The sequence below is a fragment of the Orcinus orca genome, chromosome 10, assembly GCF_937001465.1.
Source record: "Orcinus orca chromosome 10, mOrcOrc1.1, whole genome shotgun sequence".
Lineage (NCBI taxonomy): Eukaryota > Metazoa > Chordata > Mammalia > Artiodactyla > Delphinidae > Orcinus > Orcinus orca.
In genome coordinates this window covers 100,746,708-100,767,563 of record NC_064568.1, presented here as the reverse complement: position 1 = coordinate 100,767,563, position 20,856 = coordinate 100,746,708, and the positions used below count along the sequence as shown (strand labels likewise).

Genomic DNA, 20,856 nt, shown 5'->3' with positions numbered 1-20,856 from the left:
GCTCTAGGAATGTATGATATAGTTTCTACTCTGTCATGAGTGGGGCAGGTGGAAGCTAATATGAAACTGTGTATGAGGTATATAATTTAGAACCAAATTTTTCAAAGAGCTAAGCTTCCCTTGAGGAAGTTTCTTTTCCTAAGAATAAGGACTATGTAACTGACCATATTTTCCTTTTCAGTTTGGCTGGTAGTAAACAAAAAGTAAAAATTGAGGCTTAATTATGGCAACTCTATAATTCCTTATAGCCTACATATTTATGATTTTACTTTGCCTCTTCTGTTATTAGCTTTTATTTTATTTTAACTAGTCATGTTTAAGTTACCCGTGATCCTATTGTTTTATTTTTATTTGTACTTAGTCATGTTATTGTAGGTATCTTTGTGATAAATCACTTTATTTTATTTTTATTTTTTTGGCTGCATTGGGTCTTCATTGCTGCCCACGGGCTTTCTCTAGCTGCAGCGTTTCTCTACTCTTCATTGTGGTGCGCAGGCTTCTCATTGCAGTGGCTTCTCTTTGTTGCAGAGTGCAGGTTCTAGTCATGCAGGCTTCAGTAGTTGTGGCACATGGGCTTAGTTGCTCTGTGGCATGTGGGATCTTCCCGGACCAGGGCTCAAACCCATGTCCCCTGCTTTGGCAGGAGCATTGTTAACCACGGTGCTACCAGGGAAGTCCCAGTAAATCACTTTAAATCCCTGGAAGGAAAAAGTAGGGTATAAATAAATGCATATAAGACTTTGACTTTTCCTTTAGAGAGCCTAATATGGTGCCCAGAACTGCCGGTTCTCCACCAATATATGTTTGGAGTGCTGAAATAAGGCAGAAGGGCAGGAAAAACTAGGTAAAACTTTATCAACTTGATCAGGGACAAGGATCCAGCCAAGCCCATCTATCATATATCAGTCATCTGCTGTGCTAGATACTTGCCTAGACCATTGTGCTCAAGACTGGGCTGGGTAACGGTGGCGGCTAAGTTCCCAATAACATGGACTTTGTGATTATATTCACATCTGCAAAATAGGTGAACAATGCCTACCTCACAGGAATGTTGAAGGATTAAATGAGATAATATATTTAGAGCACCCACCACAGAGTTGAGCACGTGCTGGGTTTGTAAATGCAGTCAGCCCTCAATCTGAGTATTGCACATCCACAGAATGAACCAGCCATGGATTTCTAGCTACGGTTTGTTGAATCTGCGGATGCAGAACAGCAGACATGGAGGGCCGACTTTCTTTTTTTTTTCTTTCTTTTTTCTTTTCTTTTCTTTCTTTTTTTTTTAACATCTTTATTGGAGTATAGTTGCTTTACAATGGTGTTAGTTTCTGCTTTATAACAAAGTGAATCAAAAAATATGGAACGCTTCACGAATTTGCATGTCATCCTTGTGCAGGGGCCATGCTAATCTTCTCTGTATCATTCCAATTTTAGTATATGTGCTGCCGAAGTGAGCACGTACAGGGCATTTTCTATGAGGGACTTGAGTACCTGTGGATTTTGGTGTCCGTGGGAGTCCTGAAAGCAATGCCCCACAGATGCCGAGGGACGATTGTATTCTCTTCCTTCTTTACCCTCTTCCTCAATTAGATGCTAAGATAACTTAACAAAATTATGCTATGAAAAGAATACAATTTGTTGAATGTGCAAATGAACTTTGCCATGTCTTGATCAGAGGGAAACAGGGAGTGGGAGGCAGAGCTCCCTTGTTGTCCATGATCAACAACAGACAGCTCTGTATGGTCTCATCACTGTGAGGGCTCCAGTAGCAGAGACATTGTGATGCTGGACGACATCAGAAGAGGAAATATCAATAGATTCAAAGGAGGGCAGGTGGTCAGGTGTGGAATGAGAATTCCCAGCAGCAGCCATCCTTAAGGACACGGAACCGTCCCCTCAGCGGAGCCTGGACTCTATTGCCTAAAAGCTATCAATTCCCCACACTGCTTTTCCAAGGAGATCACATCCTATCTGTGCACCCCTTCCTCAACCTGCACATCTTCTCAGCCCAGACCCAGGACCCAAGCAGCCAACAGCAGGGCCCGGAGTCACTCAGCCTGCTGGGAATTGCCCCAATGGCATCCTCTTCCGACTGTCCCTGTTCTGCTTGACTTATTTGTAATAAACTGACAGTTTTGAAGTTGGGGATGGGGGCATGGAAAGAGAGACTCTTTTTTTTTTTTTTTTTTTTTTTTTTGGTACGTGGCCCTCTCACTGCCGTGGCCTGTTCCGTTGCGGAGCACAGGCTCCGGACGCACAGGCTCAGCGGCCATGGCTCACGGGCCCAGCCGCTCCGCGGCATGTGGGATCTTCCCGGACCGGGGCACGAACCCGCGTCGCCTGCATCGGCAGGCGGACTCTCAACCACTGCGCCACCAGGGAAGCCCAGAGAGACTCTTCTTTTGTTGCTACTGGTTCTCTGAAGAGTATGGTTGAGCTTTAAGAGTCTTGGTTCAGTTGCTCTTAGGACCACTCATTCGAACTCAGTCGTATTTTACAATCCAGTAACACAATTTATGTTATGTTAAGATGAAATGAATTACCTGTTATTACTTATTGAGGATGGTAAAACATAGAACCCCCTGGCCTTACTCTGTATTTTCAGTCTCACTTCTTATCAGCTTACCCCTATATTTATAGCAATATAGATCTACACAGAGTCGTCCTAAACCCATCACTCTTTTTTGTGTTTCTTTGCACGTGCTGTTCCCTCTTGCTGGAGTGTTCTGTTGACTTTTGTAAGCATGAAAATGCCTATTCATTCTTCACTTTTTTTTTTAACATCTTTATTGGAGTGTAATTGCTTTACAATGGTGTGTTACTTTCTGCTGTATAACAAAATGAATCAGCTATACATATACATATATCCCCATATCCCCTCCCTCTTGCATCTCCCTCCCACCTTCCCTATCCCACCCCTCTAGGTGGTCACAAAGCACCGAGCTGATCTCCCCAGTATTCACTTTTGACTTTTACCTACCACCATGAAGATCATCACCACCCTTCATCCCCTACTCACTTCTTTTTGTGCCTTTATCAGACTTTATTTTAATGATTTATTTATATGCCAGTCTTCCCATGCTATACTGTGAATTCCTTGAATACAAAATCTCTACATTATTTATATTTGTATTTCCAACACAAATATAAATAATATATTCATGTGGGTTTGATAAACACTTCTGCAATTTTACATTAAAGACAAAATATTCATGAGGGGAATTCCTGAACTTATTTTACACCAGCAGGTTAACAATCTACTTCTGGGGTTATTCCCATCTTAGTTATTGGTTAGAATGAAAATTACACCCTTTTAGGGACACTCCCAGAAAAGCTAGTAAATGTTCTCAGTCTTTGTTTATCTATAGGATGGCATGATGCCATAAAATAAATAATTATACATGTGAAGTATGTAATATACTGTGTAATTAAAGATTTGATGATAATTGAATCTACTTCCCTGAAAGAGCTGTCTCTTAGCAATTAGTCTTTAGGGCAGCTGTGTGGTGTATCTGCATAGTATAATTTGAGCAGAACAGAGAAACCAAAATAAAGGAAAATCGAGCAAACTAGCCATCATGTCAGATCCAACCAAATGTCACTTATACAGAAGTATGTATCTATTTTAAAGGCTCACTTTTCATTTTTAAGCAGAAATGTTGTTACAGTCACACTTCTTTACCTGTGCTTTTCAGGAGGACCTTTTCATTTAGGAGGTTTAAATATTTGAGGACATGTCTGATTTGCAGGCAGCTCACTCTTAAATTCAAAAGTGGAGAGCCCAGAAAATCAGTTTCCTGATCCAACTGAAGGTTTAGAATCATCCACATGAAGTTGCAGAGATATTCAAAGAGGCTTGAAGTTCATAAGGACCCTATGTGCTCTCTTTTAAACATGTCCCTCTTTAAAAGCTGAACTTAAACTTCTTTAGTATCCCAGGGATGTCCTTTTCTTTTCTCCTAACAATCACCTCTTTGTACTTCTTTCTCCATCTCATAGGGAGCTGAGATTCTCTATATATCACAAACGTATTTTGAGCATCACTCACATTATCTCAATGCTCATGCTTTTCTAGAGATGGATCAGAACACTGCAGTGCCCCAGAGCCAGTGTCCTGCGGGGTCAGGGGAGGACGGAACGTGACTCTAAGTGGCTTTCTCTTAAGGTAACAGAATTCAACATTCTGCTGAATAGGAAACTGACATATCTTATCCTGAAAAGTAAATTAAAAGGCTATGGAAGCCATAGTGCCTATTTTTTTTTGACATAAGAGATGCTGGAAGATTAAACATTTTCTAGCTAAGCAAGCTTTTGAGCATCTGTCATCTGAGTTTGTTTTTTTTTAATTTAACATGGCAAAGGAAGTAAGTGCCGCCAGAATAATAAAGCTTGGGCATAGAAAGTGAACTTAAGAGATCATTTTCTCAGCATCTTGGGGTGGCCCCAAAAGCCTGTGGATCAGTCTGCTGACTCCAAGGGTGAATCTTGCTTCTCCCAATTTGTTGGAACAAATCTTCTCTGCCTATGATTTTTGTGTATTTAGGCATATTTTGGCATCTAACACAAAATGTCTTTGAAATAAAAGCCTGGCCATTACCACATACTCTCCCAATATCTACCCATTCCAGAGAGTGCCAGGTACACATTGCACCTTGCTTCTGCTCCTCACATCTGCCAACTCTTCTTTTATTTTATAAAAAAAAAATTATTGCGGTAAAATATGTTTAACAGAAAATTTGCCATTTTAACCATTTTAAGTGTACAGGTCAGTGACATAAAGTACATTCACAATGTTGTACAAGGATCACTATCTATTTTCAAGACTTTTTCACCACCCCAAACAGAAACTTTGTAAGCATTAAGAAATAACTCTCTTGGGCTTCCCTGGTGGTGCAGTGGTTGCGAGTCCGCCTGCCTATGCAGGGGACAGGGGTTCGTGCCCCGGTCCGGGAAGATCCCACATGCCGCGGAGCGGCTGGGCCCGTGAGCCTCAGCCATGGCCGCTGAGCCTGCGCGTCCGGAGCCTGTGCTCCGCGAGCCTGTGCTCCGCAACGGGAGAGGCCACAACAGTGAGAGGCCCGCGTACCGCAAAAACAAACAAACAAACAAACAAACAAAAACTCTCCATTGACCCCTCCCCAAGCTCCTAGTAACCTCTATTACACTTCCTGTGTCTGTGGATTTGCCTATTTTAGATGTTTCATAAAAGTGGAATCATACAATATTCGGCTCTTTGTGTCTGGCTTATTTCATTTAGCATAATGTTTTCAAGGTTCACCCGTGTTGTATCAGAACTTCATTCCTTTTTTATGGGTGAATAATATTTCATAGTATATATATAACACATTTTGTTTATCCATTCATCTGCTGATGGACACGGGTTGTTTCTACCTTTTGGCTATTGCAAATAATGCTGCAATAAACGTTGGTGGACAACTATCTGTTTGAACACCTGTTTTTAATTCTTTGGGGATATACCTAGGAGTGGAATTGCTGAATGATATGGTTATTCTATGTTTAGCTTTTTGAGGAAATAGCAAACTGTTTTCCAAAGTGGCTGCACCATTTTACATTTTCACCAGCAATGTATTAGCATTCCAGTTTCTCCACATCTTTGTCAACACATTATTTTCTGGGTTTTGTTTGTTTGTTTTTGATAATGGCCCACCTAATCAGTGTGAAATGGTATCTCAATGTGCTTTTGACTTGCATTTCCTTAATTACTAATGATATTATACATTTTTTAATATGCTTGATGGCTCTTTGCATATCTTCTTTGGAGAAATGTCTATTTAAATCCTTTGGCCATTTCTTAAGTTTTGTCATTTGTCTTCTTGCTGTTGGGCGTTAGAAGTTCTTTATATATTTTGGATATTAAACCTTTATCAGGTATTTGACCTGCAGATATTTTCTTCCATTCTACAGGTTATCTTTTCACTTTCTTGATAATGTCTTTTGGTGCATGAAAGTTTTTAATTTTGAAGTCTGATTTATCTTTTTTTTTCTTTTGTTGCTTGTGCTTTTGGTGTCATATCTAAGAATTCATTGCCAAATCCAAGGTCATGAAGACTTACCCCTGTGTTTTCTTCTAAGGGTTTTATGGTTTTAGATTTGATATTTAGGTCATTGATCCATTTGACTTGATTTTTGTATATGGTGTAAAATAGGGGACTGACTTCACTCTTTTGCATGTGGATATCCAGTTTTCCCAGCATCATTTGTTAAAAAGACTTCACCCATTGAATGGACTTGGCACCCTTGTTGAAAATTATTTGACCACAGACACATGAATTTATCTCAAGTCTCTTATCCTATCCCATTGGGCTATACGTCTATTTTTAATGCCATTACCACACTGTTTTGATTACTGTAGCTTTGTGGTAAGTTTTGAAATGGGGAATTATGAGTCTTCCAACTTTGTTCTTCTTTCTCAAGATTCTTTTGGGTATTTGGGGCCCCTTGCAATTCCATATGCATTTGAGGATCGGCTTTTACCTTTCTGCAAAAATACCTGCCAACTCCCCTTTGTCCTCTTCTTATAAGTAGTATTCAAACAGCAGTGTTCCACCCCAAAGTTTGCCCGGGCACCAGCTCCCCTCAGGCCCTCTGTATGATCCTTATCACAGGCGTTGTTCCTACCTGCCTCCAAGGACAGGTTAATCATCTCCTTGGATGCAGACTGCCAAGAGTCAGTCGCTCAACCCTTTTATCAACATTATGCACGTGAGGATAAGTCAGCTTTGTGTTTTGACCCACGAAGCTCCTTTTGGAGGTATAAGGACTCCTCTGCCTTGGAGCTGATGCTTTTTTGAGCTGTATTAAGGAAGTAAGGGGAGAGCTGGTGCAGTTGTGACTTAAAGGCTATTTCTATGGATTGAAATAATATACTTAAATTTTATCTCTACTACTTTTGTTACTAACCCCGCTTCCTGGGCCAAGGGAAAAACCTCCATGGACTTCTGGGGTGTTGGCTACTGTCTCAGCATTAATTTCTTGAGCACCTAGTATGTACTGGATCTGGCAGGTAAGAAATACGTAAGAAGTCCCAAATTTATAACCTCAAGGAGTTTAGAATCTCCTGGGGGAGTTTGCATGAATGTTCCAAACATCTTGAGCATTGTCATAATACATTATTTAATATCCTGGTGGATTTTATGGCATAAGTGTGTGTGATTAGGATTCAGCCAAGGGAGAGTGCCACCTGAACAGTAATAATCATGGAGGGCTGTGTGGACAAGGCTGTGTATAAACTGGGACTTCAAAGATGGAGAGGATTTTCAGAAATAGGGAAGAGGAGAGAGGACAGCCTGGTAGGTGTAAGTGATGTGATGCAGGGAGATGACAACAAAATCCAAGACACAGTGGAAGTGAGTTTAATGCCTCTGTGAATCAAGAAGAATCTGTTCTAGTGTAACCCACCCATCCTGTAGAGGAGAGAGCACCTAGCTGCAGAGCCAGGGCAGGGCCAAACAAACTGAGTGGGCCTTGAATCAAAAGGAATTATCTGGAATCATTGGTGTCTCCGGACTTATGAGCTCACCTTACATGGCTTTGGTAACCGCTGTCCTTCCAGTTTCTAGAGGACTCATTGTTCTCAAGGTGAAGGTGGAATGTGGTCCTCACAGTTGCATCAGCTGGTGCAGGTGCTGGGAACAACCACCAGGCACACCCATCCGTCTCCAGCTTTTATTCTGTGGCCAACACCTTGGTCAAGGCCCTTGTGGCCCCACACCTGGAATGACTGAATTAGCCTCTCATCTGACCTCCCTGCCTCCAGCCTCACCTCTGCCCCAACCCACAAGGCAAACCAGGGCCTTCTAATGTGCCCGCAACAGTATCAACCACCAGGCATTCCTTTGCTCCAGTGTCTTAGAGCTTGAGCTGGACTTCTCTCTCCAGTGCTCAAGGCCCTCCATGATCTTTCCTACTGTAAGTGTCCCACTAACTTCCCACCGTTTCCACAAACAAAGCAAACACAATTTGCTTCACTCATTCAGTTTTTCAACCATTTTCTCACCATTTATTACGTTTCAGGTGTAGGCAACGTGGTGGGCTGAACTGTATCCCTTCAAAATTCACATAGGAAAGTCTTAACCCCCAGGACCTCAGAATGTGACTGTATTTGGAATTAGGGTCTTTAGAGAGGTAAGTAAGTTAAAACGAGGTCAGTAGGAGAGACTCTAATCCAATAAGACTGGTGTCTGTAGAAGAAGAGGAAGTGAGGTCAGGACACAGACACACACACAGGGAAGAGGCCTCAGGGGAAACCAGCCCTGCCCACACCTTGATCTTGGACTGCCAGCCCCCGGAACTGTGAGAAAATACTTTCCTATTGTTAAAGCCACCAAGTCTGAGGTACTTTGTTACGGCAGCCCCCGTAGACTAACACAGGCACCTGTGCCAGGCCTCGGTCAATGGCAGCCACCTCCCCTCACACGCTCACTCCCCCCGATTCCCTCATGCGTCTGCTCCTCCAGCCTGACCCACTCAGCCTTTCGTGCCTCTTCTCTGACCATCCAGCCATCAGGATTCTCTCTCTTCCAATTATGACGTCTAGGCCAATTATTCAGTAATCTGCTTTTGTGCATCGTCTTGTTTCCCCAGATCATAAGACTTTTTTAAAAAATAAATTTATTTTATTTATGTATCTTTGGCTGCTTTGGGTCTTCCTTGCTGCGCACGGGCTTTCTTTAGTTGTGGCGAGCGGGGGCTGCTCTTTGATGCGGTGCGCGGGCTTCTCATTGCAGTGGCTTCTCTTGTTGTAGAGCACGGGCTCTAGGCACGTGGGCTTCAGTAGTTGTGGCTCACGGACTCAGTAGTTGTGGCTCGTGGGCTCTAGAGCACAGGCTCAGTAGTTGTGGCACACGGGCCTAGTTGCTCTGCGGCATGTGGGATCCTCCCCCACCAGGGCTTGAACCCATGTTCCCTGCATTGACAGGCAGATTCTTAACCACTGCGCCACCAGGGAAGCCCCATAAGACTTTTCAAGAGCGATATCCATGTGGCTTCTCCCCTGTGTCCTGTGAAGAGAGGGAGGTAAGGTGTGAAGGAAAAGAAGGAACCAGGGTGACTGATCCTTGTGTCTTTTGCCTTGAGCAGCTGAGTGGACTGTGGTGCACAGTGAGATGGGAAAGACTGAGAGAAGATCTGGGTATGTACAGGCATGCGCACACATTGTTTTCTTGTAAAAAATGATATTGTACTATACAAATGGTTTTGAAACTCAGTTTATTTAACTTAGCAGTACTCATGGGACATCTTCCACATCAGTATTTATAAATCTACTGCATTCTTTTTAACACAAACAGTGTATTATTATTCCATGTACTTCCCTCAGTCTTTTTTTTTTTTTTTTTTTGCGGTACGCGGGCCTCTCACTGTTGTGGCCTCTCCCATTGTGGAGCACAGGCTCCGGACGCGCAGGCTCTGGGCCATGGCTCACGGGCCCAGCTGCTCCGCGGCATGTGGGATCTTCCCGGACTGGGGCACGAACCCGTGTCCCCTGCATCAGCAGGCGGACTCTCAACCACTGCGCCACCAGGGAAGCCCTTCCCTCGGTCTTTTTAACAGAAAAACATTAATGACATTAATTTTATTAAAACTCCTAGAATCTATAACGTGAGTGAATATAGGTTGCCTTCAGAAAGTGAAGATGGGTTGGAACTCACACTTTCTATGGGAAGGACCACAGAAGCCACCTCCTGGAACTCCCAGATTTTAGAGATGCAAAAACAAAGGCCTGGGGACTTCCCTAGTGGCGCAGTGGATAAGACTCCATGCTCCCAATGCAGGGGGCCTGGGTTTGATCCCTGGTCAGGGAACTAGGTCCCACATGCATGCTGCAACTAAGAGATCGCATGCCACAACTAAGTTGTTGGTGAGCCGCAACTAAGGAGTCCACCTGCCGCAACTAAGGAGCCCACGTGCTGCAACTAAGGAGCTGGTAAGGCACAACTAAAAGAGCCCGCGAGCTGCAACTAAGGAGCTGACCTACTGCAACTAAGAAGACCTGGTGCAACCAAATAAATAAGTAAATAAATAAATAAAAACAAAGGCCTGGAGGATTTAATGAACCCTAAAATCATTCCCAAGGTAAATGCTCAAACCAGCAGAAGAATCCAAACCTCCAGGGTCATCCCCACTCTATCTCAGTGCCGCTGAAATGGAGGGACCACCACACCCTCCCCGGGGATTGCTATATGGGTTCTCTTCCATCAGCCTATCTAACAGTCATTTTTATAAATAAGGAATCAAAAAACAGAACTCAATATGACTTTAGAGGTCAGTTGATCTAACCTCATCTTATAGATGAGAAAACCGAGGACCCGCATTGACTGGGTAGAGTTCTGATTGTAATCAATATTTCGTGTAAATGAAATCACACAACATGTGGCCTTTTGTGTCTGGCTTTTGCTGGTTTCTCTCGGTGTGTGTTTGTGTATAAAATTTTGGAGAGTTTTTTTTTTTTGAACCCCTTTTGCAGATGAGGAAACTGAGGCTCAGAAAAGCTAAAAGCCGAGTAACCTCCCCGAGGTCACACAGGTAGCGAGCAGGGTGGAGACTGGGGCTGCCTATCGCACTGCTGCTTGGGAAACCCCGCCCCTGCTCCCGGGATGAGGATGGCCTGAGCTACCACCTGCGAGGAAGGTTGAGAGAGATTTCAGACGCGGATTTGAGAGGACTTGAGTGTCGAATGAGGGAGAAGGAGGAATGTGGAGTCATTTCCAAGTTTCTGGCTCGGACAGTGAGAGGTGGAGGCATCGCTAAGGTGGGGAAAGGAAGAGGGAGCACAGGCGATGCTGTGATACAGGGCAAAGTGGTGGGTACCATGCGGAACCCTGCCGCACTCTGGGGCAAGACAGTGAGGCAACCTGGGTGAGGGTATCAGAGAAGAATCCAAGCGGGCCGTGTCATTTGAAGCAGATTTTGGATTAGGAGAAAAGAGCTTTGGGCAGGTGACATTGCAAGGAAAAGCTTTCTAGGGAGAAGAAACAGGACTGCAGGTAGTGTTTGGGGAGAGGCAGTGGTAGACTTTGGGGAAGGGGCACCATCTGTGTCCTTGAACACAAGCAGAGCAAGGTGTTTCAGGCAGAGGAGAAGACATCCTCGCCTGGGCTTGATGAAGGGAAAGCTGTCAAGGTTGACCTGGTTGATTTCAAGTGGTTATAGAGCCTGGAAGTGGGGAGTCCAGGTCAGGGGGCTTTGCAGCAGTGCAGGGAAGAGGTGATGCAGCCTGGGTCGGGTGGGGACACGGGTGCTGGAAAGAAGAGGGCGGGCGTGGTAGAGAGATCAGTGGACATGGAGTTGATAGGCTTTGGTAACTAGATGTGAGGCTGAAGAATGGAGAGGTTGTCCAAGGTCATTCTGAAATTTGGGGGCTTGGGTTGAAAGAAAGAAATTCCGTTTTGGAAATGTTGTTTTATGACAGCAATCACCTGTCCAGGCAGTGTGGCCCAGGAGAAGGTTGAAATTGGTCTGGAGAAAGGTCAAGGCTAGAGATAAACGTTTGGGATCATCCTCATGGAGGTCGCAGCTGAAGTCTTGACAGCAGATGACCTTGTGAGGGCAGAGTGAAGAGGCAGGCAGAAGGGCACAGAGCATCCCTTTGGGAAAGAGCCCCCTTAGGGGAGGAGGAGAAGGGGGAAAGGTGACCCCAAAGGCAGGTGCAGGAGAATTAGGGCGGGTGAGAGGCTCGGAAGTCTGGAAGAGGCATTTCAAAGAGGAGGTGACAGAAATAAAAAATTGCTTCAACACCCAGAGCCTCGATGATGTAGCACGCTGCCACTTCTGTCATATTTTGGCCAAAGAGTAGATACAACCCTTTCCCTTTTTCTTCTTACTACTGCTGTGACATACTGAAACTTAAATTAAAAAAAGACTTTTCCAAGTACTAAACAGAGAACAGAAACGATACAGTGAATATCAGATTTGCAAGGTATATGGTTCTAGTCCAGCACAGCCAGCTTCCTGGGTTTCATCCCAGAGAGCAGGGTTCTCCACAGCCCAGCCTCAAAGGGGGTCCTTGCCGGGCATCCTCCTTCCAAGGACTGGATATTTCCACGTGACTGGCTCCCGTCTGCACCCCTCACACAGGCATCCCTGACTCTACAGCCGGCATCTGGAGTCTGGGCAGGAGGGCTGCCCACCCAGGATCTGAGTTCTCTTTTCCTTTGCCCATTGTGAGGGACCTCTTGTCCTGCCACCAGTGACACCAGGAGTCATGTCACTCTTCAGGTGAGACTGTGGCTATCCTCAGGGCTGAGAGGACAATCATAGGTTAAAGAGGTGACAGCTGTGCAGCCTCACGTAGGCAGAGCGATGAAGGGTGGGGTGGGGGGGTGTGTGAGAGCGGAGGGCATTGCTGTCAGAGTCAGAGGGAGTGAGCACGACGGTGGCCCCGGGAGCCGGGACGGAGGAGCCTCTGGAAAATGATGAGGCAGCAGCAGTGATTTTTGGAAGAGCATATCAGTAGTGAGGCTGGGTTGACCAGAGCAACCACAAGGGGTTACAGAGGGAGCGTGGAGGGAAAGGAATCCACAGCCCCTTAGAGATGTTCGCCTCTTCCCTCCTGCTTTGGAAGTATACTGTTTCCTCTTTTCCTCATCCTGTGCAGTGGGGCTGCCCAGTCCCTGCTCTGCTGTCACTGGTGGGTGATTAAACCAGGAAAAAGCAGAGGCCTCTCTGTTTCTCCCAGGCTCCCTGCCCTCTGCAGCAGGGGGTGCTGGGCCTTTCTGAGCACCTTTCTGAGCCCAGCTCTTGAGACCCAATTGGAATATTCCCCCCAGTCTGGGTTTACACCTCCTGCATCTGTCCTTCCCCTGCCTGCTCTTCTGGCTTATGGCATGTGTTCTCTCCTTTTGCCCATAAAAGTCCTAAACCAGGGCTCTGAGTTCAGCTGTGAAAGGACAGGAAAGTCACACTGTGGATAAAGTTGTGAGCATCAAAGTCCGTTTGCTTTTGTTTGGGAGCCACGTGCGTCACAGAAAACAGTAGAGCAAGTCTGGTAATGCAGCCAAAATGATGGATTTTCAGGCTACGAATCTTAGTTTCTTCTTACTTGTGGTCAATCTGTTTATCCCAAGTTTTCCAAACATGCCACCTTTTTTTCTTTTTCTTTTTTTAAAATTTAACTTAATTTTTTTTTTTTGGCCGCACTGAGCAGCTTGCGGGATCTTAGTATCCTGACATGGGATTGAACCCAGGCCCTCGGCAGTGAAAGCAGAGTCCTAACCACTGGACCGCCAGGGAATTCCTTCCTCTTTTTTTTTCAAGGGCAACCAAGCCTCTTCTTGTTGACGGTATCACAAATACACCGTTGTGGTCAAGTCTTCCTGTTGCATTCCACACAAATATGACAAAAACAGTGCTCATCCCTCAGCTTAAACTACTAGAGCAAATTCCAGGGTGGGCCTCATAGTGAGCAATCTCTTCCCCTGAGAACCTGTTTTCAAGATAGCTATTCACCTCTCACTCCCTGTTTTTACTGCAATTACACCCTCTAACATGGCTTTATTTTTTGGCAGGACTCTGGGCTGTGGGTAACAGGGCTGTGCTTTAGGTAGCCATTCACTGGACCAGGACAGAAAGGATTTGGATTCTGAATTCTGACACTAATTTATAGTGTGACCCTAGATGAGTCATTTCCTCTCTCTGGGGCTCAGTTTTCTTATCTATAAATAAAAGGCTTGTGTAAGATCAATGATGTTCTAGTAAATTTCTAAACACCCAGTTCTTGGTGGAGGAGTGGGAGAGAGGGAAGCCCTGATTTGGAGTGTTTGTCAATTTCTGTGGTGTGAGGATCCCACCAAAGGCCCGTTTCAAGCTACCAACTTGAAATTAACTGGTTCACACATTTCCTGAAAATTTAACAGTTGGTTCTGACGAGACAGTGTAAGCCAGTTCCGTCGCGACTCTGGGTAAGATCAATACTGCACATTATTTTTATCCTGAAATTCCTTGATGTTATAGATTGAAAAATCCCCTTCAGCCCTAAAATGCTACAAGTGTATGATTCCAACACTGGGTGATTATTTTTTATTTTTTATTTTTTAATTTTTTCTATTGAAGTAATTGATTTACAATGTTGTGTTAGTTTCAGGTGTCCAGCAAAGTGATTTAGTTTTACATATATATATATTCTTTTCAGATTCTTTTCCATTATAGGTTACTACAAGATACTGTACTACACAGTAAGTTCTTGTTTATCTTTTTTTTTTTTTTTTTTTTTTTTTTTGCGGTACGCGGGCCTCTCACTGTTGTGGCCTCTCCCGTTGCGGAGCACAGGCTCCGGACGCGCAGGCTCAGCGGCCATGGCTCACGGGCCCAGCCGCTCCGCGGCATGTGGGATCCTCTCGGACCGGGGCACGAACCCGTCCCCTGCATCGGCAGGCGGACTCTCAACCACTGCGCCACCAGGGAAGCCCCAATGTTTACCTGTTTTATATAGTGGTGTGTATCTGTTAATCCCAAACTCCTAATTTATCCCCCCCTCCGCCTTTCCCCTTCGGTAACCATAAATCTGTTTTCTGTCTGTGCATCTGTTTCTGTTTTGTAAATAAGTTCATTTGTATCACTTTTTTAGATTTGACATATAAGTGATATATGATATTTGTCTTTGAGTTACTTCACTTAGTATGATAATCTCTAGGTCCATCCATGTTGCTTCAAATGGCATTATTTCATCCTTTTTATGGCTGAGTAATATTCCATTGTATATATGTGCCACATCTTCTTTATCCATTCATCTGTCGATGGACTTTTAGGTTGCTTCCATGTCTTGGCTATTGTAAATAGTGCTGCTGTGAACATAGGGGTGCATGTATCTTTTCAAATTTGAATTTTGTCCAGATATATGCCCAGGGGTAGGATTGCTGGAACATATGGTAACTCTATTTTTAGTTTTTTAAGGAAGCTGCATGCTGTTCTCCACAGCGGCTGCACCAATTTCGTTCCCAACAACCAGCTGTGGGTGCTTTTTAGCTTGTCGGCATGCACCCAAGCTTAATTGACTGCACTTGCTGGGCACATTAAGTCCATCGGCGTCCTGATTACAGCTGGCTTGCTCTGGTCCAGGTTGGCAGTGGTCCTCCTTCTGGAGCGAGCAGCTCTGGTCAGGAGACCTTTGAACAATAATTTGCTCTGAAACTGTCACGGCTTCTGAGCTGGGAGCTTGGGTCCTGATTCTCCACGAGTCATTCTGGAGCTGCTGCTGCCTTCCCTGGAGGGGTCAGGGGGGCTGTGATTCATCACCATGTTTTTCCAGCCCCAGCTTCCCAGGGAGCCTGGAAGCAAGGAAGGCCTGGGAGGCTGAAGCCCACGGAGGGAAGACAGGGAGGAGGACAGCACGGCACGCCCAGGGTGGAGCCCCCGCCGCTGAGAGGTGAGCCGCTGTGAGTCACCCTCCCGCCCGCCTGGGAGCCACACCCTCTGCCCAGGTTCTGAAGGGCGGGCGGAGAATTTGCCTACACCAAGCTCCCGTGATCAAGTCCGAGCAGGTTTCCTGAAAGAGCATGCCCATTAAAATGAATGGAGTTAAAATAGGCTGATCTCTCCCGAAACATGATTTGTTTTCTTTTCTAAATGTTTCCGGAGTGTTTACAGAGAATCCTGAGAGTGTAGAAAAGAGAAAAGAGGGGGAAGCATACTTTGACATCAAGGAGGTCGGGGGCTAGAGCGAGGCGGAGGCTTTGTATGATTCCACGCTGCCAACCTAAAGACACCAAGCTGAGGGCAGAGGGATGGAATGGGCGTGGATCCTCGCGCATTCCTGCACTGTGATCAAGGTCTTTCCGTTGTGTGTGTGCTACTGCTACTGAGTTAAGAAGAAAAATTCTAGAAGGGAAAGACTTGGTATGGGTTTCAGGGACACATCTCACATCCATCAGGAGGGCTGCTATCAAAAAAATCCCAAACCCCAAAACAAGTATTGGCAGACATGTGGATAATTGGAATCCCGGCGCCCTGTTAGTGGGAGTGTAAAATGGTTCAGCCCCTGTGGAAAACAGGATGGCGGTTCCTCAAAAAATTAAACATGGAATTACCGTATGACCCAACAATCCCATTGCTGGATATATACCCCAAAGAAAGCAGGATTTCAAAGAGATATTTGTACTCCCATGCTCACAGCAGCATTATTCACAATAGCCAAAAGGTGGATGTATCCCAAGCGGCCATCACTAGGTGAAAATGAAATGTGGTCTATACGTACTATGGAATATTATTTGGCCTTGAGAAGGAAGGAGATTCTAACACATGCCACAACATAGATGGGCCTTGACAACATTCTTCTAAGTGAAGTAAGCCAGCCACAAAAAGATAAATACTGCGTGATCCCATTTGTATGAAGTGCCCAGAGTGGTCAGATTCACAGAGACAGAAAGAAGAAGGGCTGGGGGAGGGAGGGGGGAGTTAGTGTTTAATGGGGACAGAGCTTCAGTTTGGGAAGATGAAAAAGTCTGGAGATGGAGGGTGGTGCTGGCTGTACAACAATGTGAATGTACTTAATGCCACTGAACTGGACACTTAAGAATGGTGAAAGTGGACGATTTTATGATATCTGTGTTTTACCATAATTAATCTATTCACACACACACTCACACACACACACACACCTTGGGGACAGACCTATGGGTCTGAATCCCTGTTTCATGGTTTGCCGGAAATATGAGCATGGTCAAATTACTTGACCAGCGTGAGGTTTTGTCCTCTGTAAACTGCAAAATTTTTTGACAAAGGAAACTAGGAAGTATTTTTTGGAAGAGGAAAAGTAATACGATAAGGGAAGGTTGAGTAGTAAAGAGGAGAGAAATCACTGTGAAGGTGAGACACTGGCTTACAAAATACTGCAGGAGTTTTGAAGCTCTCAAGCTAGGATGCTGAGCAAATGGTTCTTCTCCCTGGCTGCACACTGGGGGCATTTTTAAGAATTCTGGTTCTCAGACTGATTAAATCAGACTCTTGGGGGCTGGAACCCAGGCATCTGTATGTTGGAGTCCCCATTGATTCCTAAAGTGCAGCCAAGGTTGAGGGACGATGCTCTAGACCAATTCTTCTCAAAGTTGAACGGCATGAGAGTTGCCTGGGGATTTTATTAAAACTGATTCAGTGGGGTGTGTGTAGGGGGAGGGAACAGAGGGAGGAAGCAGGAGGCTAAGATACTGAATTTCTAAGAAATTCCCAGGAGCTGTCAGTTCTGCCGTTCTGGGGATCCCATTTGGAGCTGCAAGTCTCACATGCTTTGAAAATGGCTCCACGTAAATAAACATATGTTATCGTTATAAAGGGCTACCATTCTTCTTTGAGAGGAAGTTCACTTGTTCAACAAATGTATAAGAACCTACTCTAGGGGACTTCCCTGGTGGTGCAGTGGTTGAGAATCCGCCTTCCAACACAGGGGACGCGGGTTCAATCCCTGGTCAGGCAACTAGGATCCCACATGCCATGGGGCAACTAAGCCCATGCGCCACAACTAGAGAGCCACTGTGCCACAACTAGAGAGAAGCCCGCATGCCACAACGAAAGATCGCGCATGCTGCAGCGAAGATCGCGCGTGCTGCAACTAAGACCTGATGCAGCCAAAAATAAATAATTTTTTAAAAAGAGTAATACTTGATAAAACATTTAGGAAAGATAGAAAAATATAAAGGAGACAATAAAAATCACCATAGTCCCTCCATGCCAAAATAGGCCCTGTTAATAGGCTGATAAATGTCTTCCCCACCATGTTTATTCCAGATGTGGCCTATGCAGCCTAGACAGCTTTGCTAGCCTACTTGTTCACTTACCATTCTTGCTAAATAACGTTTAATGGGGAAATCAGTTTTCTTAGTCATTCAGGAAAATAGCTCTTCTATGGTATGAATTCCCGTTGGTGGGTCATAGCCTTCATTGTAGCATCCTTTGTTGCTCACCTACGGGGCACAGCATCTGGTAAATGAATTATCCTGTTCTCGAGAGCCTTGTGGCAGGATTGCCATTAGACTCGGTCAAGAGTGATTCTGCCTGTGATAGGAATTAGTTAAGGTGGGTAGAATTTGCTCATTTCCACTCTCGAAATATCCTCGGAAATAAGGAGATGCCAGGCTTTGGAGAGTAGCCTCTACTGCCCCCAAAAGTGCCACCTGTGCGTTTGTAAAATAACGTCGTAATGTTTGCTTGACTGACTGCATAATCTACCCTCGGGACCTTTTCATACTAAACGCTCGTTATTTCTTAAGCTTGCCCTTTCCTTCTCACCTGTCCATTAACATCGAGCCTCCTTAGACAAGTCTATCAGCAAGCCTTTAATGCGCTTTGACAGCTCTGGAATTTTAGGAATGGCAATGATCAGGTCCCTGCAACTTCCTTGGGAGATAACTTAGACTAGAGCTACCCGGTTCGAGGAGCCCATGAGCACTGGTTCTCGTCCCTGGCTACACGATGGAGTCACCTGCCTTTGTGCTGAGGCTGAGCCTCAGACTAGGTGAATCAGCCTCTCTGAAGCTGGGACTCAGGCATGTAGCTTTCAAAGCTCCCCCGAGTGACTCCAGTGGGTGCCCAGGGGGGAGAACCAGAGCCGTGGAGCACTGATTTCCATCTAATCAGCTGCACCTGAGGATGTTTCTCTAAAAATTAAAATGCCTGGGCCCCACCCGAGAACGAATGAGTCGGACTCTCTGGAAAAGGAGTCCGAGAGACTGTATTTTTTTCCTAGCTCCTTCAGATGACCTGATACACAGTGTGGGTTGGGAATCACTGCCACCGGCAACCTAGCAAATGAGAAAATCTAGATTTGAACCCATTTTTGGCTCTTTGGCTTTGCGAGCCATGCATGACTGTACGATGATGAGTTGCCTCAAGGAAGCCACGTGGGGTAATGGGCACAACCCTGGGCTGGGCGGGTCGGACCCTGAAGGCATGACTCATGTCTTGCTCTGTGATGTCAGACAAGTTACAGAACCTCTCTGGGTCGGGAGCCCCTGTCTCTCTACCTATGATTTCTACCAGGCCTTGTGTTTTCAGACTTTCTTCCTCTTTAATTGATGTTTTACTGGTTTTCATTTGGTGATCAGTATATATGCATGATGATCAATTTCTATATAGTTCTTAATGCAAGCATTGAAAAATTTAAAAGCTATATAATTTTTTTCCAGTTATTCTATTGACTTTCCAGCTTAAAATTTGGAGACAAATTGTTCTTAAAAAGAGGTTCTGCAAGGACTTTGAGGGCATTCTGCTAAGTGCAGTAAGTCAGACAGACAAATATTGCATCATCTCACTTATCTGTGGAATCTTAAAAAAACAGACATAGAAACAGAGCAGAGAGGTGATTACCAGTAGCTAAGGAGTGGGGGTAATGGGGAGATGTTAGTCAAAGAGTACAAACTCCAGTTATAAGATGAATAAGTTCTGGGGATGTAATGTACAGCATAGTGACTATAGTTAACAGTACTGTATTATATACTTGAAAGTTATTAAGAGACTAGATCTTTAATATTCTTACCACACACACACACACACACACACACAATTATACGAGGTGATAGAGGTGTTAACTAACCCTACTGTGATAATCATTTTGATACATATGCATGTATCAAATCACCACATTGTACACCTTAAACTCACACAGTGTTATTCTGTTATATCTCAATACAGCTGGAAAAATATAGACCATGATTTTAAAACATTGATAACTTGTTAACTAAAATTCTACTAGGTCATCATTTAATATCATATACACTACATGCTCAAAATTTTCCAATTTTTCACAGCACTTTAACAGCGTTATTAGGAAAAGCTGGGCTGAGAACAAAGTTGTCACAGAGAGCGCCCAATTCTGTTAGGAAGAGCAAGGGTCAGGGAACAATTTTATACATAATTCTACCAAAAGACAACAAGGAGATAAAGTAAGTCATAGGAAATGTTTACAAGTTAAATGCATGATTATGACTTCCAGTTGCCATCTGGCTATGCTTCTTGTTACATTAAAAACTGCCAGCACACTTTCCCCCCAGCCCCAGCCTATGATCAAAGCCTCCTTTAAATTGATATTTCATTAATCTTTGGTGGTACTGAAAACAACCAACCAGCCGATGAACTCACTTCTTAAAAAATGTATTTATACTTATAAAAAAATTTTAAGGCATAGAGTGGGTATCCTACTTCTTAACAGTGTATTTCTAGAACAATTAAAATCTTGCATTTACAAAATAGTTGATAGAACAATTCCTCTGGACTGTACAAGAAGGGGGGCACCAGGACAACTGGTGAGACTCCCTTTACATTGGTCAGATTCGGCTTCTTTCTCCCCTGCTCCACAGAGGCTGGCCTTTCCTTAGCGGCTGTATTTCTGCAGGTGTGTCTTCCTTCATTTCTTGGTTGGTCACTTCGGCTCGTTTTCCTTTCGCATCCCCTTTTCCTTTTGTCTGCAATTTTTTTTTTTTTTTCACATCACCGTTTGCAGGATCAGATTTGGATGACATTTGGTGGGTCTCTCCTTGGGCTCGGTATCAGGGAGATTCATTCCTGGACCGCTGGAGATGCCAAAACCCACAGATGCTCAAGTCCCTTATGTAAAGTGATGTAGTATTTGCATATAACCTACGCATATGCCCCCGTGTACTTTAAATCATTTCTAGATGACTTTTTTTTTAACTACTAGATGACTTTTAATACCTAATACAATGTAAATGTTATGTAAATAGCTGTAAATACAAAGCAAATGTTTTGTAAATAGTTGTTGGATGGCAAGTTCAAGTTTTGTTCTGGGGAACTTTCTTGAATTAAAAGAATAATTTTATTTTTGATCTGCGGTTGGTTGAATCTGCAGATGTGGAACCATGGATACAGAGGGCCAGTTTGAGCTGAACTGCTGTC

At 44.4% G+C, this 20,856-nt stretch overlaps 1 long non-coding RNA gene and 1 other non-coding gene across 3 annotated transcripts in view; one reads left to right on the top strand and one right to left on the bottom strand.

The window, feature by feature from the left end:
- LOC125965552 (uncharacterized) overlaps positions 1-20,856 on the top strand; it is a 48,679-nt gene that overhangs the window by 6,832 nt on the left and 20,991 nt on the right. The window contains exon 3 of one of the 2 annotated variants that reach the window (XR_007479580.1): positions 9,100-9,151. The exons of the other annotated variant lie outside the window; for it this stretch is intronic. This is a non-coding gene — a long non-coding RNA (uncharacterized LOC125965552). The remainder of the gene's footprint in view (positions 1-9,099; positions 9,152-20,856) is intronic. 2 annotated transcript variants of the gene reach the window in all.
- Positions 1,352-1,458, bottom strand: LOC117197127 (U6 spliceosomal RNA). Its single transcript, XR_004477654.1, has one exon. It is a non-coding gene; the product is annotated as a U6 spliceosomal RNA (small nuclear RNA).